The sequence below is a fragment of the Canis lupus genome, chromosome 24, assembly GCF_048164855.1.
Source record: "Canis lupus baileyi chromosome 24, mCanLup2.hap1, whole genome shotgun sequence".
Classification (NCBI taxonomy): domain Eukaryota; kingdom Metazoa; phylum Chordata; class Mammalia; order Carnivora; family Canidae; genus Canis; species Canis lupus.
The window spans coordinates 25,167,306-25,193,715 of NC_132861.1; the positions used below are offsets into that span (position 1 = coordinate 25,167,306).

Sequence of the window (26,410 nt, forward strand, 5' to 3'; positions counted from 1 at the left end):
TTTATTTAAATGTTCAGATAATACAACATGCCTTAAAAATCCCAAGTTTCAATTTTAATTAAAAGGACCACGTAGAAGTATATTAAATATTTTTCCAGGTAGATAAAGACAGCCAAAGCAGGGAAATCTTCAATTGTCTTTTCAACTGCTGCAGTTGTAAAGATTCAAAATTAGAAAAAAAAAAAAAAAAAGTGATCGTTGCTGGTCTAGAGTAACAATTTTGCTGTCAAGAAGAGGATAAATGCTTTCCATCCTAGGATCAGGTTACAGCTCACAGATCCTGCTAGGAAGAGAATAGTGCCAACGAATTACTGCAGGAGTCAACTTGCATTTTCAAAGTCCATAAATAATGCAACAAGAGAGCATAGTTGGAGAAGGAATTTATCAGCCATGGCTTCATCCATATGCAATGGTGGGAATGTCATTCTGACTATTTTGCTGCTGGGGCATTTGTATTCTACTTGATGATTTACATATTGATGGAATGAACAGAACCCAGAATTATGTTCCTAGGCATTGCTTTTCCAACATCATATGGCTTGCATATATGTTCTTGAGAGTAGTTAATAAATCAGAGCTAAAGAATCTTGAACCTGTGTAAAATTTGTCTACAAAGAGCTAAACTGGGCAGTCTTTCAACTTATTATTTGTGTCAGACCAGAAACAACCAGAATGATGCAATTTATCTGTTGAGAACAAGAAGCAATGGGCCTGACACTTACCAGAACACTTGATATCAACTGATAAAAAAATGAATGAAAATATATCACTAAGGCCAGATGTTTTCACAAAACAATCTTGTTTGATATACAAAGGTACACAAGGGAGAGATATAAAGTATGGGCTTGGTAACAATGAAATTCCATGCCCACAACATCCAGACCTTAACTATTCTAGCAAGCTTCTCAAATGTCAAAGCTGGGTAACTCCCTCCTCAAACTCCTAGCTCCTCTCTCATGACCTCATCACCTCCCAAAGGCCCTCTTCCAAGTGTCATCACTTTGGGGATCAGGTTCCAACACCTATTTTGGGGAAGAAATACCAACATTCAGTCTATAGCCATAGGATAGCTCATGTGTGACCAGTAAGTAATATCATTGGACTGAAGGATGGACTGTATGAAGAACAGAAGTGATGGATAAAGCTAGAGCCATTGGTTGGGCTCATTTATTTGTCAGATGATTAAAGATGATTAAAGAGATTAAAAAATTTAAAAATCACTTTAATCATCTGACAAATAAATGAGCCCAACCAATGGCTCTAGCTTTATCCATCACTTCTGTTCTTCATACAGTCCATCCTTCAGTCCAATGATATTACTTACTGGTAATATTCAAAACTATAAAAGGATTGCCAGAATTAGCTAATAAAAACACAGGAAGCCCAGTCAAATTTGAATTTCAAGTAAACCTTTCTTTGTACTATAAGCAGATCCCATGCAACTCTTAAATTCAAATATAACTGGGAATCCTGCAATTTTTCTGACAACCCTATAATATAGGCAATAGAGAGCTGGTGAAGGTTTTAGAGTAGTTGAATAGCACAATCAAGGCAGTGACTCAGAAACATTGCTGTGGAACTAGCAATGTGCTAATTTGAGGTAAATATATATAAATGTACGCATACATTTCTGGAAAGAAAAAAAAAAAGCAGGCTGCACTAAAGTAGGAGCAGTGAAATTAGAGAAGAGGTGAAATTTTGAGAGAGGAGTCAACAGGACCTAGCAATGGAGAAAGTCAGATGGAAGGAAGAGGAATTGCCCCTAGTATTTAAGCCTGGGTAGCTCAGACTGCGGAGCCCCTGGCAAAAAGGAATCAAGAAATTAAAAAAAAAAAAAAAAAATGAGAGGAAAAGATAATGAACTCAGTTGATGACATTTTTAGTTTGAGAAGCTAGAAAACCCTTGAAGGACAGATGTTCTGTGGCTTCAGACAAATGTCAGAGCAAAAAATAGAGATCTGAGTTACCTGCTTCAAGATGAGCCAAAGCTCCATTTTGTTTTTCGTCTTTACATAACATTTAGTTTATCCTTGATATGGTGTGATTCATCTTAACAAATCAAAAAGAAGATTTACCCTACAATGTGTCTTTATACTTTTTAAAATAAAATCATATTGCTGATATTTTCAGTGTTACTATTATGGGAAGCAGTATCATATGAAGAAGGATCATTGAGCTTTGGGATTAAAACAATGTAGATTCAAATCCTAATTTCTCTCCTACAGCCCACATGATTCTTAGACAATAATTCAGCCTTTCTGATGCTTAATTTTCTTACATGCATAATATATACTCATAAGATTATAATGAGGAATAAATGACCTTTATAGAAAAAAAGAGATCCAGCACAGTACCTGTACATATTTGTTCCTCAATAAATGATAGTTGTTGCTCTTACTCTTTATTGTTGAGGTTTTTAGTTTCAATCATCAATAACAGTAATTAAAAATGTAAGTGTACTAAAATGTTCAGACCACTGTATCCAGGTAAAGAACTACTTATCCTTGATATATTGCACTTAAGAAATTATTTTATCCTGCTAAGAAAAGTTAATGAGGCACATGGACCAAACACTAGAAAAGTAGATATGGCCAAGTCAGTAAACGTTGCATTTATCTAATTGCAAATAAAATTTAATTGACTTTTATACAGAATAGACCATTTGTCCTGGCATCAGGAAGATGTAGCAAATAGTTTCCATGAATAAAATCCATGTCATTTTCAAAGTAAGCTAAGTAGAACTACTGATCTTGTAATTACTAGCATACAGTACCATTTTGGGCACTAAATTATATCATCACACTAACAAGACCAATATTTTTATCTTGCCATAGATAATTGTCTAATGATACAGCTAAACTCCAATGTTCTAAGACTAAAATAATTCTAAGTGTGTATACAATATTGGATCAACAGAAGTGATGGAACACTATTTTGCCGACTTTGCTGTATTTTTTAATAAAATTTTGCAAAGCTTAGCTGTAATATTAGACCAAAGGGGAATGCTCATATATTTGTAGGAAGAGGCAGTTTTGAAAACTCAGAGATATGCATTTCCAAAAGAAACTAAAATGGCCCGAAAGGTAGTTGGAGCAAGCAAGTGTGCACAATTTCTTTCCACACATACGAAATTTCTTCCCAACCTTGACATCATCACCTGGCATGAACTCTGTTATCCAAGTAAAAAAACCACCCAAGAGGATCTCGTGAAAACAAATAACAGTGTTTTTTCTAATTAAGATATTCAGTAATTTGAAATTGAGGTGAAAAGGCTCTTATCAAAGCCATAGGGCCTAGATCTTTTCTTAGGTTCTGAGAATTTTGACATAATCTACTAATATCTGAGTTTATTATTTCTCTCATTTTCCCTCCTTTCCCTTATAACCCCTTTCACTATTCCTCACCCTTCAAGATATTTGCCTAAAAACTGATACCTCCCCCTCTATTTTCTGATCATGGCAATCCACCCAATGTTGGAGAACATTATCGAATTTGTCTTCCCAAATCTTGCATTATGTCACTTCTTCAAGAATTTTCGGATATTCCCTATCCCAGGGAGTATAAATATCTGCCTACCACCCAGCCCCATGCTACCTTCATAACCTGTCACCCACTTACTTCACCACATTTCCCCTGAGCACTTCTGAAATGCTCTTCATTTCACCTAAGAAAAGGTGCTACCCCTTGGCTATGCTCAATTTGAGTAACATATTTTTTTCCTAATAGTCACATAAGCTCTAGCCTATCTAGTTTCCTATCATAAAACTATTTTCCTCTAAATACTGTTAAATGTAATAATGTGGGTGGAATTTAAAAATACAGGTGATTAAGTCAAAGACTCAAAATGGCTCTGCCATTTATCTAGTTTCCCCATCTGAAAACTGAAGATAATGCATCACATACGCGTTTTGTAAGGACTAAATAAGAAAAGATAGATGATGAGATCTAGAAGAAAGGTAGAGAAACAATAACAGAGTTCCCCTGTCACTAGGAAATAATCACTTAATAATACTTATAAAATAGAAGCTACTCTTTAAATGAAGCTCTGTAAATATGATAAAAACAATGAACCATTACTTGTAATATTGACACTAGGCCCTCCCCATTGGAAACTTTACTTTTTTAAAAAAGGTTTATTTATTTGAGTGAGAGAATGGGCACATAAGCAAGTGGGGACAGAAGGAGAGAATCTTTCAAGCAAACTCCCACTGAGCACCGAGCACAGAGCTCCACTCCATGACCCATGAGATTATGACCTGAATGGAAATCAAGAGTCAGTGGCTCAACCAATGGAGCCACCCAGGTGCCTCCACACATTGGGAAATTTTATCAGTAGACTAATATTAGAAATATTTTAGTCCATCTTAAACCCTTTTCTGTTCCCCACATTATTTTTCTGATTGTTAATTGACATCCATGGGAGACATTTTTTCCTTCGTGATGATTTGTAAATTGTTATCTCTTTCTTTTTCAAAATTTGCATTGAGTTCATTATAATGTTGTGAATATTGTCTTATAGCTTAATTCACCATTCATATTTCTTCTTTGGAAATTGATCACACATCCTGCTTGCTTTTTTTTCTATTTGTACATATATCTTATTAATTTATAATAGCTCTTCACATAAAAAAACCCAAACTCCTTTTACTTCCATAAGATGTGTATGTGTGTGTATATACATATATTGCACTGCTTATCTCCTTCAACAAATAGTGTGAATCATCATTTTGTCTGGGGGAAAAAATTTTTCCATGACCAAGTTCAAAAAGTGGTCCTTAAACCACCTACATTAGAAGCTCGTGGCATGTTTCTTAAAAAGATTTCTGGGTCTGGAACACCTAGGTGGCTCAGTAGTTGAGTGTCTGCCTTTGACTCAGATCATGATACCCAGGCCCTGGGATCAAGTCCCTCAACAGGCTCCCCACAGGGAGCATGCTTCTTCCTCTGCCTATGTCTCTGCCCCGCCTATGCCTCTCACGAATAAATACATAAAATCTTTTTTTAAAAATTTTATGGGCCCTTCCCATAAGGGAATGTTGTATATAAACTTCTGTAGGTTAAGTTTAAGAATTTCTGAGTGAATCTTTTTTCTTTTTTTTTTCATTGAAGTTGAATTTGCCAACATATTAGTATAACACCCAGTTCTCATCCCATCAAGTGCCCTCCTCACTTCCCGTCGCCCAGTCACCCCATCCCCCTGCCAACCTCCCCACCCACTACCTCTTGTTTGTTTCCCAGAGTTAGGAGTCTCTCATGTTTTGTCACCTCTCTGATTTTTCCCATTTTCCCTCCTTTCTCTTATAGTCCCTTTCACTATTCCTCATATTCCCCATATGAGTGAAACCATATGATTGTTCTTCTCTGATTGACTTACTTCACTCAGCATAATACCCTACAGTTTCATCCACATTGAAGCAAATGGTGAGTATTTGTCGTTTCTAATGGCTAAGTAATATTCCATTGTATATATAGCCCACAGCTTCTTTATCCATTCATCTTTCGATGGACATCAAGGCTCCTTCCACAGTTTGGCTATTGTGGACAATCCTGCTATAAACATTGGGGTGCAGGTGTTCTGGCATTTCACTGTATCTGTATCTTTGGGGTAAATCCCCAGAGTGCAATTGCTGGGTCGTAGGGTAGCTCTATTTTTAACTCTTTGAGGAACCTCCACACAGTTTTCCAGAGTGGCTGTACCAGTTCACATTCCCACCAACAGTGCAAGAGGGTTCCCCTTTCTCCACATCCTCTCCAACATTTGTTGTTTCCTGCCTTGTTAATGTTCCCCATTCTCACTGGTATGAGGTGGTATCTCATTGTGGTTTTGATTTGTATTTCCCTGATGGCAAGTGATGCGGAGTATTTTCTCATGTGCATGTTGGCCATGTGTATGTCTTCCTCTGTGAGATTTCTGTTTATGTCTTTTGCCCATTTCATGATTGGATTGTTTGTTTCTTTGCTGTTGAGTTTCATAAGTTCTTCATAGATCTTGGATACTAGCCCTTTTATCTGATAGGTCATTTGCAAACATCTTCTCCCATTCTGTAGGTTGTCTTCTGGTTTTGTTGACTGTTTCTTTTGCTTTGTAGAAGCCTTTTATCTTAAGTCCCAATAGTTCATTTTTGCTTTTGTTTCCTTTGCCTTCATAGATGTATCCTGCAAGAATTTACTGTGGCCAAGTTCAAAAAGGGTGTTGCTTGTGTTCTCTGGGATTTTGATGGATTCTTGTCTCACATTTAGATCTTGCATCCATTTTGAGTTTATCTTTTTGTGTGGTGTAAGAGAATGGTCTAGTTTCATTCTGCACATGGCTATCTAATTTTCCGAGCACTATTTATTGAAGAGACTGTCCTTTTTCCAGGGATATTCTTTCCTGCTTTGTCAAATATTAGTTAGCCATAGAGTTGAGGGCCCATTTTGCGATTCTTTACTCTATTCCTTGATCTAAGTGTTTCTTTTTGTGCCAGTATCACACTGTCTTGATGATCACAGCTTTGTAGTACAACTTGAAATCTGGCATTGTGATGCCCCCGGTTCTGGTTTTCTTTTTAAATATTCCCCTGGCTATTCAGGGTCATTTCTGATTCCACACAAATCTTAAGATTATTTGTTCCAACTCTTTGAAGAAAGTCCATGGTATTTTGATAGGGATTGCATTGAATATGTAAATTGCCCTGGGTAGCATGGACATTTTCACAGTATTACTTCTTCCAATCCATGAGCATGGAATATTTTTCCATCTCTTTGTGTCTTAATTTCTTTCAGAAATTTTTAGGGTATAGATCCTTTACCTCTTTGGTTAGGTTTATTCCTAGGTATCTTATGCTTTTGGGTGCAATTGTAAATGGGATTGACTCCTTAATTTCTCTTTCGTCAGTCTCTTTGTTAGTGTATAGAAATGCCACTGACTTCTGGGCATTGATTTTGTATCCTGCCACATTGCTAAATTGCTGTATGAGCTCTAACAATCTTGGGGTGGAGTCTTTTGGGTTTTCTGTATACAGTATCATGTCTTCTGGGAAGAGGGAGAGTTTGACTTCTTCTTTGCCAATTCGAATGCCTTTTATTTCTTTTTGTTGTCTGATTGGTGAGGCTAGGACTTCTAGTCCTATGTTGAATAGCAGTGGTGAGAGTTGACATCCCTGTCATGTTCCTGATCTTAGGGGAAAGGCTCACAGTGTTTCCCCATTGAGAAGGATATTCACTGTGGGGTTTTCATAGATGGCTTTTAAGATACTGAGGAATGTTCCCTCTATCCCTACATTCTGAAGAGTTTTGATCAGGAATGGATGCTGTATTTTCCCAAATTCTTTTTCTGCATATACTGAGAGGATCATATGGTTCTTGTTTTTCCTCTTGTTGATGTGATCTATCACATTGATTGTTTTACGAGTGTTGAACCACCCTTGCATCCTGGGGATTAATCCCACTTGGTCCTGGAGAATAATCCTCTTAATGTATTGTTGGATCCTATTGGCTAGTATCTTGGTGAGAATTTTTGCATCCGTGTTCATCAGGGATATTGGTCTATAATTCTCCTTTTTAGGTTGGGTGTTTGTCTGGTTTTGGAATCAAGGTGATGCTGGCCTCATAAAATGAGTTTGCAATTTTTCTGTCCCCTTCTATCCTGTAGAACAGCTTTAGTAGAATAAGTTATTATTTCTTCTTTAAACATTTGATAGAATTCCCTGGAGAAGCCATCTGGCCCTGAGCTTTTGTGTCTTGGGAGGGTTTTGATGACTGCTTCAATTTCCTTGCTGGTTATTAGCCTGCTCAGGTTTTCTTTTTCTTCCTGTTCCAGTTTTGGTAATTTGTGGCTCTCCAGAAATGCATGCATTTCTTCTAGATTGCCTAATTTGTTGGCATTTAGCTACTCATAATATGTTTTAAAACCATTCATATTTCCTTGGTATTGGTTGTGATCTCTCCCCTTTCATTCATTAATTTATTAATTTAAGTCTTTTCTCTTATCTTTTTAACAAGGTTGGCTAGTGGTTTATCTATCTTATTAATTATTTCAAAGAACCACCTCCTGGTTTTGTTGATCTGTTCTACAGTTCTTTTGGTCTCTATTTCATTGAGCTCTGCTCAAATCTTTATTATCTCTCTTCTGCTTGGTGTAGGTTTTACTTGCTGTTTTTTCTCCATTCCTTTAGGTGCAAGGTTAGCTTGTGTATTTGAGTTTTTTCCAGCTTTTTGAACAAGGCTTGTATTGTAATGTATTTCTCTCTTAGGGCCATTTTTGCTGTATCCCAAAGATTTTGAATGGTGTTATCTTCATTTTCATTAGTTTCCATGAATCTTTTTAATTCTTCTCTAATTTCCTGGTTGACCCATTCATCTTTTAGTAAGATGCTCTTTAACCTCTATGTGTTTGAGTTTCTTCCAAATTTCTTCTTGTGATTAAGTTCTAGCTTCAAAGCATTGAGGTCTGAAAATACGTAGGGGACAATCCCATTCTTTTGGTATCAATTGAGACCTGATTTGTGACCCAGTATGTGGTCTATTCTGCAGAAAGTTCCATGTGCACTTGAGAAGAATGTGTATTCAATTGCATTTGGATGTAAAGTTCCGTATGTATCTTTAAAATCCATCTGGTCCAGGGTATCATTTAAGGCCCTTTTTTCTTTGGTGATGTTGTACCTAGAATATCTGTCATTTGCAGAAAGTGCTGCATTGAAGTCTCCTACAATTAGTGTATTATTATCTAACTATCTTTTTACTTTGGTTATTAATTGATTGATATACTTGGCAGCTCCCACATTAGAAGCATAAATATTAATGATTGCTAGGTCTTTTGTTGGATAGACCCTTTAAGTATGACAGAGTGTCCCTCTTCATCTCTTATTATAGTTTTTGGGATAAACTTTAATTGATATGATATGAGGATTACTACCCCAACTTTCTTTTGAGGACCATTTGAATGGTAAGTGGTTCTCCACCCTTTCATTTTCAGCCTGGAGGTGTCCTTAGGTCTAAAATGAGTCTCTTGTAGACAGCAAATAGATAGGTCTTGCCTTTTTATCCAGTCTGATACCCTGCATCTTTTGATGGGATCATTTAGCCCATTCACATTCAGAGTAACTAATGAAAGATATGAATTTAGTGTCATTGTAATACCTATTCAGTCCCTGTTTTTGTAAATTATTTCTTTGGGCTTCCTCTTTCTTTTACAGGGTCCCCCTTAATATTTCTTGCAAAGCCGGTTTGGTGGTCACATATTCTTTCAGTTTCTGTCTATCCTGGAAGCTCTTTATGTCTCCTTCTATTCTGAATGAGAGCCTTGCTGAATAAAGTATTCTTGGCTGCATGTTTTTCTCATTTAATACCCTGAATCTATTATGCCAGCCCTTTCTGGCCTTCCAGGTCTCTGTGGAGAGGTCTTCTGTTAATCTAATATTTCTCCCCATATAAATTAAGAATCTCTTGTCTCATGCTCCTTTAAGAATTTTCTCTTTATCTTTGGAATTTACAAGTTTCACTATTAAATGTCAAGGTGTTGAATGGTTTTTATTGATTTTGGGGGGTCCTCTCTATCTCTTGGATCTGAATACCTGTTTCCCTCTCCAAATTAGGTAAGTTCTCAGCTATGATTTGTTCAAATATACTTTGTGGCCCTCTGTTGCTCTCAGCCTCTTCTGGAACCCCAAGTATATGCAGATTCTTTCTTCTCAGACTATCATTTATTTCCCTAAGCCTTTCCTCATGGGCTCATAATTGTTTTTCTCTTTTTTCCTCAGCTTCCTTCCTTATCATCCATTTGTCTTCTATATCACTCACTCTTTCTTCCACCTGATTAACCCTAGCAGTTAGGACATCCAGTTTGGATTACATCTCACTAATTTATTTTTAATTTTGGCCTCATTAGATCTCAATTCTGCAGTAACAAAGTCTCTAGAGTCCTTTATGCTTTTTTCCAGAGCCACCACTAGCTTTATAATTGTGCTTCTAAATTGGCTTTCTGACATTGAAATGAAATCCATATTCTGTAACTCTGGCAGAGTGTACTGTTTCTGGTTCTTTCTTTTGTAGTGAGTTATTCCTTCTAGTCATTTTGTTCAGTGCAGAGTGGCTGTTTGAATGGGCTGAGTCAAAAATATCAACTATGACCTAAGTAAAGTCCACCCTAGATGATTCCAATGAAGTCAGAGACCAGAAAACGAAAAAGAAGATCAGAACAAAATAAAACAAAAAGACCACTAAAGTGAAAAACCAATTTTAAAACAAAGTAGTAAAAAATAAAAGGCCAAAAACTCCAAGGAAGAAGAAAAAGGTAAAGAGAAAAAAGAAAAAATGGGGGTGTTGGGGGATGGTTATGGTGAAGAAGTAGTAGTGGAGAGAGAATGTAGTCTATCTGAGGGGTCCTAGAGGGTGATCCTCTTGGTTCTGAGTGTATTTTGTTCTGTATATTAGAAGATGCTCAATCCCAAATTTATATAAAGCAGCAATACTTGTAGAAAGTCCCAACATTGACCACCACAACATAAATAAGATAAAAGACAAGGGCAGAATGGGAATGAAGAAAGAATATAATGTCACAGAATGAACCAGCAAGGTATTCCACTTGGTTCTGAGTGTATGCTGGTCATGTTTTAGAAGGTATTAACTTTCACCATTGTAGAACAAAATGAGGCAGAAAAAACAAAAAACACAAAACAAAATCCCATATCTTGTATATCTCCCAAAATTAAATTGAATGCATTGAAGGGAATCCAGAAGTAAAAATATATCTAAGACATGTAATTGTAGAAATATGAAAGTCAAAAGGAGAAAAACTTAAAAATGAAGAGCTGGTAAAATACTGTATTTAAGGTGGGAAGAGAGAAAAAATATTGGGAATTTTTAGTCTGATATGAAAACGAGTTGTAATGGAAAAAAGAAAAAAAATTTAAAAGGGGTCCCCACCCTCTAGATCTATATACTGTTTTCCCTCTATTTTCCCTTGGTCCTGGAGCTTTCCAGCACTGCTTGGTCAAGAACATTCTCTTCCTTTGTCCTTCCCCTGGTGTTCTGGGGGAAGGCCTGCTGTGCTGTCAGGTGTGTGCACCTGGGGAACTGCCCCGCCCCCTGTCATGTGCTAGGCTCAGTGGGAGCTGTTTACTCTGTGAGGGCTCTGTTCCCTGGTGCCCCCCCCCCATTAGGCACAGGGTGACACCAGGAGGAACAACAACACTGGTGGTGGCCAGGTCTCCAGCTCTGGAGTCAGCTTCTACAGTAACTACAGGCAGTCTCCCAGTCTGCACTGGCCTGGATGCTTCGAGGGCAGTGCCAGGGCACTTATCTGCACAGCTTGAGGGCAACCGGTGGCAGGAGAGTCCTCGCTGTCCTGTGCCCTCCTGCCTCCACCTGTTCCAGGGGAGCACAGGATCGTGGGCTGTGTGTGCTCAGCGCCCTAGGATCCAGGGCTCTGCGCTGCTAGAACCCTGCTCCTGGGGTCGCGACTCCTGAAGGGAACAGGACACAGCCACCTCCATCTGGAGTCACCCACCTGACCCACGGGCTTCTCCCAAATGCCCTCAGGGCTGTGGTGCTTCAGCCTTTACCAAGACCAGGCCTCGGTTTGTGGTGAGCTTTTCCCTGGGTGCAGCTCCTCTAATAGTGACTCCAGGAATCTGGAGGTTCCACTGTCCCTCCTAGGATTTTGCCTGATTTCCTGCTAAGCACTTTTCTGTCCAGGAAGAATCTGGAGTGAATTTTAAATTTCCTGCTTCTCCAGGGCTGGGCTTTCCTGTCCTGGAGGCTCTCACCTGCTCCACTTTACCTCGGCTCCTCTCAGGGCCCCTCCCCCACTTGATTCTTTTTTATTTATTTATTTTTACACCTTTCTACCTTATAAGAAGCAAAAACTTCTCTCTGTAGCATTCCAGCTGTTCTCTCTTAAATCTGAGGTTGAATTTGTAGGTGTTCAGGATGATTTGAAAGTTATCTAGGTAAGTTGGTGGGGCCAGGTGAGTTGAGGCCCCCTACTCCTCTGCCATATTGCCCACCCTCTCAATTTCTGACTGAATCTTAAACATATTAGAGTTTGATCATCAAAATTGGATAGGCTAAGAGATAGAGAGAGGGAGTTCAAACTCTTCAGGCAAAAGAATCACTTTTTATTTAAGTATATTCAGCACCATTTATACAGATATTTGGATTATTTTAAATGTAAGTACTTAAGAATATAATATGGTCTCCCTGGAAACCTTGGAGCTAATCTAGGTGCCTATCCAGAGATGTAGCCATTTGACTTTGGGGATGATAAGAGAAGTTTTTTTTTTTTAGAAATAGCTACAGAGAGGGAGATGAACAATGAGAGACTCTTAACTATGGGAACAAACTGAGGGTTGGTGGAAGGAAGGTAAGTGGGAGGATGGGGTAACTGGATGATGGGCATTAAACAGGGCAGGTGGTGTGATGAGCACTGGGTATTATATGCAACTAATAAATTATTGAACACTATATCTGAAACTAATGATGTACTATATGCTGGCTAATTGAATTTAAAAAAGAAATAGCTACAGATCTAATTCTTATGGTATGTGAAAATGTGTCTAGGAGAAGGGAAAGCAAACATTTTCTCTAACTTTATAGAATAAATGGCTCAGGAAGCTAGGGTTTCTTACAAGAACACTGAGAAATTTAGGAAACTGTTATATCCCTAGTTTCATTTATTTATCTATCCTTACACCAAAACCTTCAGACTCTTCAAGATTGTCTTTTCTGCTTTCGATTCTTTGCATTTCTATGTAAATTTTAGAATTTTATATTTTTCTGCAGTAGGCTGAATAATGGTCATCAAAAATATTCAGATCTGGGATCCCTGGGTGGCGCAGCGGTTTAGCGCCTGCCTTTGGCCCAGGGCACGATCCTGGAGACCCGGGATCGAATCCCACGTCGGGCTCCCGGTGCATGGAGCCTGCTTCACCCTCTGCCTGTGTCTCTGCCTCTCTCTCTCTCTGTGTGACTATCATAAATTTAAAAAAATAAAAATAAATTTTAAAAACATTAAAAAATATTCAGATCTTAGGGCATTTATGTGGCTCAGTTGGTTGGGCATTCAGCTCTTAATCTCAGCTCTCGTCTTGACCTTGGGGTCATGGGTATGGGCCCTAGTTTGGGCTCCATGGTGGGCGTGGAGCCTACTTAAAAAAATTTCAGATCTCAATCCCTGGAACCTCAGAATGTTACCTTCTATGGCAAAAGAAACTTTGCAGATGTGATTAATTTAAGGATCTTGGGTAGGAATATTATCACGCATTATCCCAGTAGACTATTACAAGTGTCCTTATAAGAGTGAAGTAGAGGAGATTTGACCACGGAAGAGGAACCAGCAATGTGACAATGGGACAGAGATTAAAGCAATGTGGCCTCAAGCCAAAGAGTGGTGGGAGCAAGGAATGGGATATTCTCCGGCACTTCCAGAAGGAACCAGCTCTGCCACCACCTTGATTTTAGCCCCACTGGACTCATATTAGGCTTCTGGCCTCTAGAACTACAAGATGATAAGGTTATTTTAAGCCATTAAGTTTGTGGTAATTTGTTACAATAGCAATAGGAATATAATACATATTATACGTTTTTTAAAAACCTAGTGGTATTTTGATTGGGATTGTATTGACTCTATAGATCAACTGGGGAATAATTGATTCTTAACCATTGTAAATCTTCTAATCCTTGAATAGTGTCTTCATTTCAGTCCTCTTTAGTTTTTCTAGGGAATATTTCATAGTTTTCAGTGTATAGATCATCTACATCTTTCACTGAATTTATTCCTAAGTATCTGATGCTTTGATGCCATTGTAAATAGAATTTTATCTTATTTTCCAATCTTTTTTGCTAATGTATAAACATACAGTAAATTTTATATTGACCTTATATAATGGAATCCCAAATCTTCTCTTTTGATGAAGCTCAATGAAGGCAGAAATTAAAGATTAAAAGACTGCAAAGAATTTCCTCTTCTAGGTAACTAGAAATTCACAAACGATGCTAGTTCCCTAAAAATTCTACACTCATTTGATCATCTCTTTAAGCCCATCCATCTGAAATCTTTTTATGTCAGTCTGATTCAGATCTTATTGAGACAGAAAATGAACAGCATATCAGCAATTCTTAGAATGAGTCTATGAGAGTGGCTCTAAGGCTAATATGGCAGGTCCAATTCAGAAAAGCTTTGATGATTATATTTCAAGAGTGGTGTGAGTGATTTGAGATGTTTGAAATAAGATGGCTTTTTAGCAATAAGGCATACTTTAGCTGATCACCACTAATTTGTAACTGCCAATTACCCTGTATCTTGGGCTGTATCTTGAGAAATGCTTGTGACATTTTTTTCCAGTTCATGTATAACAAGGCTCTTCAAAAAGTCATTGTGCCTCATCACTGTACTTTTTTCTCTGAAATCACAATAATGGGTAAGTACTGTTCTTTTTTCTCATTAAGCACATACTTCCCTTAATTTCCATAGTTGCAAGACTTTTTTTCCCCCTCCTTTTATATTGTACTCATTCTGGTGACAATTTAATGAATGAAGTAGCATGAAGACTAATCTTAACTCACAAAAATTGGAGTTTTTATTTATCCCTTTTTCATTTAGGATGCTAGAAGGATAAAGGAAAGTGCAGAGGAGGGGGGAGATGGAGCATACAAATAATGCAGCCCCTATCTCAAGTGTCTATTCTTGCAGCATGAAGACTTTCCTCTTTTATACACCTATTGAATTGATAACATCAGTCCTATCAAAAAGGCAGAAAAGTAAAGGATTTAGAATGGTTAATTCCCTGATAGACTCAAAATTACACAGCTAAGAAGTCATCAGAGGTTTTCTAGCAGAGTTCCAGAGGTACAAGGTAGCAATAGACTGATGGGATCAGTTCCCCCAAATCTCACCTGAATTAGTCACAGTCCTACTCTCAGTTTTTATCTGACTTTCTTCAGGCCTTTTCTCAAAAGGAAATACAATATTTAATCTATGCCCATTATTATCGGTGTTCATGCATATATGTATGCGTAGAAGTGCTTGCCCCTGTTAATATTTCTCATGAGAGATTACAAAAGTGAAAAGGAGCTTTTAAAAATTTTTCCTATTTACTAAAACAAGGTGGCAGGGCACCTAAGTGGCTCAGTGATTAAACATCTGCCTTTGGCTCAGGTCATAATCCCAAGGAGCCCACTTCTTTCTCTGCCTATGTCTCTGCCTCTCTCTGTGTCTCTCATGAATAAATAAATAAATAATCTTAAAAAAAGAGACAAGGTGGCTTAAAAAAACAAGGGGAAAATTAAGAGAGGGCTATGGTAAAGTAAATGGGCCTTTAGGGATATATTATTTCACCTTTATGTTAGGTGCTGGGCTTTATTAGGGACCAGAGAAACCAAAACATCCCAAAGATCCAGGCCTGAGAGAGGAAGTAGTACCAGGTATTGAAAAAATGATAAGTACACAATTTCAAGTACACAACTTAAACATTTGACTGTATTATATTTTGAAAATATAACATATTTTCAAACATACATATGAACAAACGATACTTGCCCATGAATCACATTTTGAAAGGTAGAAGAGTTTACATGGTAAAAATAAGCTTCTTCCCTTCCAGTGTCACACTCCTTCAGTTTCCCTTCCTGAAGGCAACTACTATTGCTGGTTTCTTCTGTTCTTCCCCAAATTAAAGAGTCTTTAGAAAAATAAATCACTCAGGAATGCTAAAATATCTATTTGCAACCTCATCGAATGTTTGCAATACACATTCCATGGCATTTTAATTAAACTGATCAATAGGAGTCTCTGGTAAGAGTCATTGCTTGTTATTTCTAAGAGAGATGGGGAAAGGTAATGTGTCGATCTAGCAATATTTATTATATTATATTAATTATACTATATATTATAATAAAGCTAATTACCTAGAAAGTTTTTCTTAAAATATACTGATATGGAAGCATGCTTGTTTGCCCTTTGTTTTCAGCTGTTCATTCAGACAGGGTATTGTTTTAATTTCATTAGGTTTTATTTCAGCTTTAAGAATCTGAATTAATTGGTTAAGATCCGTACCTTCCTGGAAATTCATATTTCCTCCTCCTTCACAACCCCTACTTCTTGATCTGCCTTCATTTAAAAATGCCCTAGTCATCCCTTATCATGTCATTTAATAATGGCAGGCTGCAGTCAATTTCTGGGTTGCTTTCAACATACGATGATTATAGCAGGTAGCTGCTCTGTTGTTGCTCAAAAGCAATGCGGGCAGACTTCCCCACCCCATGGACTTTTAGTTTAGCCTTTCTTGTTTCATTTGCTGAACTGCCTACCAATCTCATCACAGACAGAAATAAAACTTACTTTTCTCCATTTAGTGCTCCCAAGCCTCCTCTTACCTGTCTTCCTACTGACAAATGGCATATTCTTTGAAGACATGACTATTGATCATTAGCCATCCTGAGGGAATAGAGTCGTACTGAAAGAAGAAATCATCTTTCCTCTAGTATGAGCAGTAGTGTAGCATGTATACGCACAGCCCAAGGAGCTGATGGATTTGTAGAGCCCAAGACGTCTCAGTGGCCATATCAACCAGACCAACTGGGCTTCTTTCAAACACAGAGAGACTTCAAAACTCAACTGAGCAGTGATGTTCCACTCTTAAAGGCAACAAGACAGAGAACTAAAAAAATAGGATTTGAGGTTTACAGGAGAGTGGTATTTTGTCACCATGAATGAAATAGATATTGCAATCATCCAAACTGACATAATAAATACAAATTTTCAAGGGGTCTAGATGGCTAAAGAAAAGCCTACAGGCTGCAGTAGTTTTAGTGATTTTAAACCAGTAAGTTGCAAAACAATCAAATCAGCTAAATTTTATTTGTTTTTTGAAAACTATAGATTAATGGATTGATTAAACCCGAAAACTTATTTTAATACTGCATAAAAATAACTCTGATAAATTTAATCTTCATGTGGGGCTATGATAGGGGAGAGAAAAACAAAGCAGTGAAATTCACTTGTCCAAATTTTTACCCCGGGTTCACCAAAAACTTTAAGGCCCTAACTTCATGTATCTCTTCTTTTCAGTAGACTAGAATAATTTTAGTGATGAAAGTCCCAAAAGAAAATCTTGAAGGCAATTCTGAATAGAAATGACAACTTCTGAGGATGAATAGGCATATTATTTCAGTTAAAAAGGAAAGATTCTGTTATTTAAAGGTTTGATGTTTCTTTTTTCAGGGCTTTGCTACCTAGCAGCTTGTACTACTTTAAAAAAAAAAATCCAAGAATAAACCTGAACCTTTCTTCCATGGCAACCCTTAAAATTATTGTTTGATTAACGGCTCATGCTGTCATAAGGTGATGCCTAATTATGCACCAATGTTTCACTCATTATGTAGTGGAGTAATGGCATGGCACATTAGTTTGAGAACAGAGGAATGAGTGCCTTTTAATAAGATATATGTCTCCCGCATTTCTTTTCCTCCTCTCCCAAGTAAACCTTTAAAATATGCTTGCTTTAACTCCACGATAGGGAAAATTCTCTTTAAACGCTCTGCTTTAGCAGCAATCTATTTACTGCTACAAATGACCACTCCAAAGATTGTTTGAATTAGCTTTAAGAAAATTGTTCTCCATTGTCACAATGGCTGTCAGTAATGTTAGTAATTGTAGCTTTTTACAGATGGGCTTTCAGCAGCTTTAACCCATTATGGACTATGAGTCTGTCTATTATAACCATTCCAGGAAAAAAAAAAAAAAAGACACTTTGCCTTTTTATAGTGCTGGCAACAGTTAGAGAACCGTGGGCTTTTTGCTTGATTGGTTGCCTCGTCTCATATTAATGAGAAAGGGACATTTGAATGGGATAATAATGAGCCCAGAGATCTCACTGCAGCCATACACAACCTGCCAAATTCTCCCCTGCCATTACTGGAAGTGCTGAACAGAATGTGATTCCATCTACACTGCCAGATCGGCAGAAGCGCCCCCTCCATCAATAATCATGCTGGCAGCACCTGGGCAACAGTGTGTGTGCCTGGCACTTAGGGGAGTTCAGAGTCCCTGGAATGCTAGAAGGTGAAGTCTCAGTTATTCAAAGAGCATGAACAAAGATGATGTCAATCCATACAGATCACCACATTCTTGGACATGCCAATTTTGCCTCTACTTGCTGGCCTTTAAAATAAAGAGCAACTTGATAGTGATTCTTAATTTCATGCTGTGTTCATCTGTTAATTCAACATTTATTGAGCACTTAATGTGGTAGAGTTGCCTTTCTATGCTCTGGGTATATATAGCAGTGAACAAAACTATTTGTCCTTATGAAGCTCTATTCCAGTAGGGGAGATAATTTGTGTGTGTGTGTGTGTGTGTGTGTGTGTGTGTGTGTGAGAGAGAGAGAGAGAGAGAGAGACAAACAGACAGACAGAGACAGAGACAGAGAGATGGTGATAAGGGCTTAGGAGATTATTAGAAGATTATGAAGTAGTGCAATGTAAACAAGAAGTACCAGGTACTAAGACCAAGGGTTAGGTCAAAGTCTGGGGCAGGACAGTTGTAAGCAATTTTACTGAGTAGTCCCTGAAAGGTAGTCTCTGAAAATTTGAACTGAAATCTAGAAGAAATGAGAAGGTGAGAGAAGGGAATGTATCTGGTGCCTTTAATTCTTTGCAGCTAGCAGCAAAGGGAGAGCTCAGTTTCTCTCTCCTACAACATATCAAAGTCGTCCAATTTTGCCGATGGCAGTTACCTTCCCCCTAAATTTTTATATTGCTGGTGGATTCCTATACTGCTACAAATTGCCACCAATTTAAACATGCCGTAGTCATGTCAAAAGTCATATTCAGAAATATTTTGCACACTAGTACTTCATTCTGTCCATAAAAAACAAATTTTTAGGGGTCTGCGTCTCCATGAAATGCTGTAAATCCAGCTCTCTTTAAGTCATCAATTCACCTCCTCTGAACACAAACAGAATTTAGTCTCAACCACCAATTTAGCCATTATGTGTCATGAAAACACTGTGGCAACATGTGGCTTCCACCTCCAGACTTACATCATATGTCCCCAGATTATAAGGACTATATTTCATTATTCTGTCTTCACATAACATTTATGGCAAGTTGAGTAAATCTGCGTCGTGTGGTGCATGTCATTGGGCCGCCTATATTTCAGTACACATTTGAATGTGCATGGCAGTATGTTAAAATTGTGTAAATGACTCATAATACAGAAAGGATGTCTCTATTAAATAAGCAATGTCTGGATACTAACAATCAATCCTGCATTCGGAATGCAGTAAGACGAATATATCAATGGCCAATGCCACTTCCTGTTGGAAACAATTTATATGAGAATTCTAATTTGTATTCATGCAATGCCTTTTTCTTAGCTCTTCTGCTACATAATTGCAAAGTGGCTTTACGCTTATTATTGTTGTGACAATAAATAACAGGACAATGTAAAGCAATGATTCCTGTCATTGCCACAACCTAAGAAATAAAGAGAATTCACCATGGCGTATGTGTGTATTAAAAGCCCCAACTGACTTCAGTGTGAAGTACAATCCCAGGAATTACCTGTATGAGTATCACTGCCTGAATGTATAATTATGGGTTACAATGCTTGGGAAGAGACAGACCCATTTGTAAATAGATACATTAAATGCAACTATTCAGTTGTGAGAAAAACCTCACTTCCTTCTTGGGAAATCTTGACTTACTTTCAAGCAATTTCTAGTTTTTGCTGCTTCTCTATCAAATCATAGATAGAAAATTAGAGTGAAAAAGCAGGAGAAAGGAAAAGGAGAATAATATTATAGGTATGTACCAAGCACCTATCATGAGTCAGACATAATGAAAAGTACTCTCACTTCTCACTTCAAACTGGGTGAGCTACATGTTAGGATCACAATGGAACCGAAATTTAACTTTACAGCAGTAGGTTTCCAAAGCCTTCATTTGTAGATTAGCTGACTGAGACCTAGCAAATGACATATCTAAGGTCAAGCAGACGACCGGGGATAAAGGGAGAGAGTGTATATTTGTAATAAAGTGTAAATAATTTTATTTCTAGCTACTGTTCTAAACTCCCCAAATAATTCTTTGAGTGATTATAAAAATGCGATCAACAAATATAATGAGTTACATGATATTTTTATATAGACCAACACATAGACAGCCTATAGATTATATGTTCTATTCCCAGATATTTGAGGGAGGGACATTTTTATTTTTATTCCCTTTAAATTGAGATTTCTTAATTTTCTCTTCCATTTATATCCAAATCCACTCTAATAAAACACACACACACACACAAGGAGACTAAATACACAATGTATAATTAGAGAAACAGAAACTCTGAAGGAGAGTCATGGGACAGCAAGGAAATAAACCTAAGTCTGTCTGCCTGGCAGTGGGGCTTCACAATTGGAGCACCCATGTAGTAGAAGCCAAAAGCAGCAGAGGAAATAATCAGAAACAAGTGTAACAGAGCACAAATGAATGTGCAGGCACCTTAGCAGTAAGTAATCTATAAAATTCCTCTTGCTTTACATTTCCTCTTGATTCCTCCGTTGTTTTTTTTTTTTTCCTTTTCTGTCCACTCAAGTCTACAACATCTTATAAATATGCCTTGATTGAATTAAATGTTTTTCTCAGATTAATCTGTCAAATTCCTGTCAACAGTATGTAGAAAGTCAAACTGCTGAAAGCAGATGATCTAAAAAAAAAAAAAAAACAAAAGGAACAGAAACCTCTGAATAATGAATGTTAACCGGGCCCTAACAAGCAAGTTTTGTTTCACCCTATTTAGCTAGTCAATGCAGCACAACGTTGGACACTTGTCTTTTAAGCTACAAGTATTTGAAAAAATACCAGGCCTCTGGCAGCAGGGCTGATGTTCCTATTTTTGGCACACATTAACCAATCTCTGAGGTTATTTCACAGTACAGTGTCTCTTTCCTCACTAAATGGCAAGAGCAGGTGAGTAAAAATGCCAGAATGTTCCAAAATTCTGGCATTAAAGAATATTAAGTTCTTGATATTTAAAAAAAAAAAAACTTTTGTATCAGTCTTTATCATTGTATAACAAATTACAAACAGAGCTGCTTAAAACGACACACATTAATTATGTCAGAGTTTCCATGAGTCAGGAGTCTGGGCACAGCTCAGTTGGGTTCTGTGCTCAGGGTCTCACAAGGCTACAGTCAAGGGAGGCATCAGGCACTTTAGATTCCTATCTGGAGGGCTGACTGGAGAGGAATCTGCTTCCAAGGTCACTCAGGTAGTTGATAGAATCCACTTCCTTCTAGCTGCAAACCTTAGGGCCCCTGCTTTTTACTGGCCATCAGCTGAAGGCGATCATAGTTCCTAGAAGCTGCCTAAAGTTTCTTGCCATATTTGCTTTCTCAACATGGTTATTTGCTCCATCAAGCCAGCCAGGAATCTCTCTCTCAAGTCTACTAAGATGAAGCCTCTTAGAAAGCCACCTAATCACAGTGTGATGATGGGTCACCTTTGCCATAGCCTTGGTAGAGACAAATCACAGGTTTGTGAGATAGGGAGGAGATAACACAAAGTCATGAACACTACAAAGTGAAAGATCATATTTTTGTCGTTGTGGGGCTTATGACACTAGTTCTGCCCATCCTAAAGTGTTAGCTTAAAGACTAAAAAATCCTAGATTTAGGGAGGAAAGAAACTCTTGGTTCACAGGTGGATATTCTGTGGGTAGATTTAATGGGGTGCAGATGCAGGCATTATGTGGAGTTTGTGCAATGTTGTGCAATGAAGTGAGTGTCATGTTTGTGCTTAGCAGTGCGTTAATAGTAACACTTATCTCCAGCATAGAGGAACCTGACCTTCAACATGGTACGGCTACATTTTAGAAAACATTAGTAGATCTTCTTAGGTACTTGAATTCAAATTATCACCTACCTCTTTATCAAAAAGCCATGACTTCATCAAGCCAATTAAAACAAAAATCAAGGACAGTCCTGGATGCCAGTTGTCCTATCATTTAAAGCTCATGGCTGAGTCTTTCTGAGAAATATGCAAAGTTTAGGAATAATTATGGTTGTACAACTGTACTTGCAGAAATTGTATAAATTTGGTGATCTGAGTAAAAAATAATTTTTCCGCAATTTATCATCTTTTATTTATTGTCATCACTTGACTCAGTAGACCATCCAACTATTCTTGTAATTTCTGATCATATTCCAAAGTCCTTATATTCCAGGTCATTCTTTAAAAAGCTTCTAAGAATCAGAGAAAGGGACTTTTAGCATACGAAATTCTCTGTGTAATTAACATCAAACTATGCTGTCAAACTCCTTCTTAAGTTATACCCAAGTAATAAGAATCAGATTTTAGATTAAACAACTGCATGCTCCCTTCATAAGAGAAATTGAAAGTATTTGTCTTATTATCATATTCTAGAGGTGAGCTGAATCAGCTAGAACCTAGTTGGTAAATTGTTTTCCAGAATAATATACAATGGAATAGGTAGGCTCCAGGACTCTTTTATTCCTAGGTCTCCCTTTAAACTATCATAATACTTGGATTCAGCTTCAATTCACCTTATCCAAAACTTAATTGAGGCAACTGATATTTGACAAGGGAACATATTGTCCTGCTTTTTCCTAAAAGATTACTATGTATCAAGTCTAGAAAAAGCATGGGCTTTATTGTCAGATGGATCTGGGTTCAAATACCAGCTCTGTCTCTTTGGGTCAGTTTCTTCACCTGTTAAAAATAAGGGATAATAATATTTACCTTGCAAAATATTCAAAGGTTGTACCTTGTATATTTGCAAGGTGCCATTTCTGTTTTGTTTTGTTTTTACTGAAGTTCAATTTGCCAACATATAGTATAATACCCAGTGCTCATCCCATCAAACACTCCTCAGTGCCCAGCAAGGTGCCATTTCTTAAGAGCAAAGACAAATGACAACAGTTCTTTCTTGCGCCTTTGGATCTACATAGCTGGACTCTCATTACTTAGTCTCATATAGAAATAATAGCACAGAATCATAATTAGATGGTATGTTCTCAGTTTTCATTGAGGTCAGAAATAAGGACCAACTATATGAGGAATGTTTCTGCATAATTTTTGACAAAACTGCCATTTAAAACCACTACATATGGAAGTGTATGTGGATTTGATAAGACCCTAATAATTTTCCTTGGAGTCTGATCATGAAAATGATCACCTCTCATGATGCATTTTCTGCTCTATTTTACAGAGAGATTTATATAGCCAGCCCTATTTCTTCTTGGGGGCTGGTCCATTCAGACCAAGTTCTTTCTTTGAAAAAATCAGCTTTACTGTGTTTACCATCTCACAACATCAAGTGACAAAAGAACTTGGAATCATCTGAAAAGTATCCCTTAGCAATCATCTGTTTACTTAGCATGTGAGAGAATGTATATTTCACAATCACCTAAGAAATGAATACAGTATTAAGAAGAATTGTATTTTGATGCTCCTAAGTATTTACTTATCATGATTCCTCATACATTGTGACAAATTATGGATGTACTTCTGAAACATAGGAAATGAATGAAATTGTGGAAATCAGATCACTAGAAGAGTTTGCAAGCAACCTATTACTTCTTCATACAATGAAAGTTTTTTTAAAAATTTCTGTAATAAATATGCTTTTAGTAATTTTTTTAGTATTTTCTTTTGAGCAATATAAACCTAGGTCTCCATTTTTTAAGATTTTATACATAAGACAATCAGCACTGATTTTAAGATATAAGTTTAGGGACACCTGGGTGGCTCAGTGGGTAAGCATCTGCCTTTGGCTCAGGTGGTGATTCCAGGGTCCTGGGACCCTGCTTCTCCCCTCAGGGATCCTGCTTCTCCCTCCACCTATGTCTCTGCCTCTCTCTGTGTCTCTCATGAATAAATAAATAAAATCTTAAAAAAAAAAAAAGAATTTTTTCCAAACCTCACATGCCAGTAAACACCACTATATTAGTTTCCTATTACTGCTGTAACAAATTACCATAAATTTAATTTCCTAAAATGATACAAATTTATTACCTTACAGTTCTGGTGATCAGAAGTCCAAGATATGTTCATACAGCTAAATTCCCTCTGGAAACTCTAGGAGAGAATCTCTGTCTTTGACTTTTCAGGTTTCCAGAAACAATCTGCATACCAATGCCCATGACTCTTTCTTCCATCTTTAAAGCCAGCAGTATAGCATCTCCAAATTTGTCGACTCTCTTGCCTCTGTCTCCCCTTTGTAATTAACCTCAATGACAGTGAGCCCACCTGGATAATCCAAGATAGCTCCCCATCACGTTTCTTAAATTAATCATATCTTACAAACTTCATTTTGCCATGCAAGTTAACACATTCACAGAGCTTGAAAGTTAAGATGTGAACATCTTCTGGAAGCCATTATTCTGTCTACACCAGCCATCTAGTGGAGTTGTCTAAAAGTCATATGATAATGGATAAAGGGATTGCATAGTTGGAAAAACTTCCAGGGAATTCTAAAATTCACCACGTTTTCCCACACTTCTCCCCAATGAGAACCACTAGAAATTATGTCTATAATTTATTGATTCACAGTTTAGATGAAGTGCTTGTTTGCTACTTATAAAAACAGTGATCTAGGTCTACCCATGTTTTTGCAAATGACTTGATCTCATCTTTTTATGGCTGTGTAATATTCCTCTCTGTGTATGCATGTGTGTGTGTACTTCTTATTTAAGAGGACACACATTCTTAATCACATTCCTTCTGAACTCTAGGACAAAATCAAAAGAAATCCTTTTCCTAAGAAGGAAAAACAAGCTGAGATGAGTACTTCTTTGGCAGATCCCATAACTTTCTTGCTGATGCTAGTACCTTCCATAAGTACATATTTACTATATGTCTTCATTGACAGGTAAATGGTATTAAAAAAAATGGAGAACAGAGAAAGATTCTTCCGCTAGGTGAGTTCTGGAAATATATTATTCTTAGTTTTTTTCCTATTGCAAAGGATAGAAATTAATTAAATAAAATACAAGATGAGGTAATGACAGATAAAAAGACATAATAAGGTCATAATAATTTGCCTGAAAACAAATATGCAAAAATCAGCTGAGTCAGAAACAGCTTTGCAGAAAGATTTAAAACTTCAGAATATCTTATACATTTCAAAATATTTCTCTATTCATTACCTTATTTAAACTAGATTTATTCAACCTAAAATCAGAAGGCAAGGGAGAAATAATGATTTCCTATTATATGCAAAGGAACTCATCAATAATGAAAGAGAAAAGGGTAACATTTCAAAGCTGGAAATTCTAGATGCTTGATCATAGCTTTAATAATTGAATAAATAGCCATAGGAGATATTGAGGGGATTCCACTGAATACACAACTATCTTAGAAGGATAGTTTGAGTTTAGCTCTACTTGGAGTACAGAAATTTGCATTCTTCTGTCTCTAATTTTAAAGATGGTAAATTCACCTATAATTGCCAAAGGCAGTAATGTAGTAACACTAGGCTGAATATGAATGATCCAGTAGCAAACTCAAGAGAAAATGGGATTGTATCTTAAAAAGATAAACATAGACCTGCTAATTAGGATTTGATTCATGTTATGGCTATTAAGTACCTACTCTGTGACAAGAACTATTCTATGCAGCAGTAAAGAAAAACAAAATCCCTGTTGTGATGAAACTTAGATCCTATTAGAGAGATAATAACCACAAATGAAAATGTATGTCAGGAGGCCATAAGAGTTCATCCAAAAAATAAAGCGGACTTAGAGAACAGAGTGATAGGAAAGAGGATATCTTCTTAAGGTTGAATTCAGTGAGTGCTACATACAAGGAATTTCTAAATAGTTTTCCAGGGAGAAATTTATGCGGAAGGCATTAATCATTACTGATCATCTGTTTGGTTAAGACATGACTTTTACTCTCTGGAGCTTATGTTTACTGTATGTGCGTTTTTGTTGGTGTTTCTTATAATTTATTTCCTTTCCAGCTGAGGAAACTTTAGGTCTTCAGAAATTAGTTCCAATCCATTAAGATTAAAGGTGATCAATGGTCTTGCTTCTGAAGAATGTCAGAATCATTTAAGGGAAACCTTGTTCCCCTACTGCCCAGTTAACAGTTTCATAGTTGAATGGAAATGGAGAATTGCGTGCCTTGAATTCTCTAGGAAGAAAAAGCCAGTTACTCCAAAATAGGGCAAACTACAGACACTAATGGGAAAAAAAAAAAAAAAAAAAAAAAACTGAACTCCAATTCTCTCTAATCAGCTGGCTGTCTGCCAGCCACGGCAACTGAGCTGCTTTAAGAAACCTCAGAAAACATAAATCCTTTACAAATGGAAAGCTCGAAAGATTTCTCAAATGTGAATGTTTCCCTTTTGTCCATATCTATATCACCCTTTCCTAAAGATTTATAAAATGTAGTATTTCAGTCAAATTTC

At 37.1% G+C, this 26,410-nt stretch overlaps 1 protein-coding gene and 1 long non-coding RNA gene across 2 annotated transcripts in view; one reads left to right on the forward strand and one right to left on the reverse strand.

The window, feature by feature from the left end:
* GALNTL6 (polypeptide N-acetylgalactosaminyltransferase like 6) overlaps positions 1 to 26,410 on the forward strand; it is a 1,159,236-nt gene that overhangs the window by 905,002 nt on the left and 227,824 nt on the right. The window lies entirely within an intron of this gene.
* LOC140615892 (uncharacterized) overlaps positions 25,924 to 26,410 on the reverse strand; it is a 31,279-nt gene continuing 30,792 nt past the window's right edge. Inside the window, exon 4 of the long non-coding RNA XR_012016402.1 lies at positions 25,924 to 26,133. This is a non-coding gene — a long non-coding RNA (uncharacterized lncRNA). The remainder of the gene's footprint in view (positions 26,134 to 26,410) is intronic.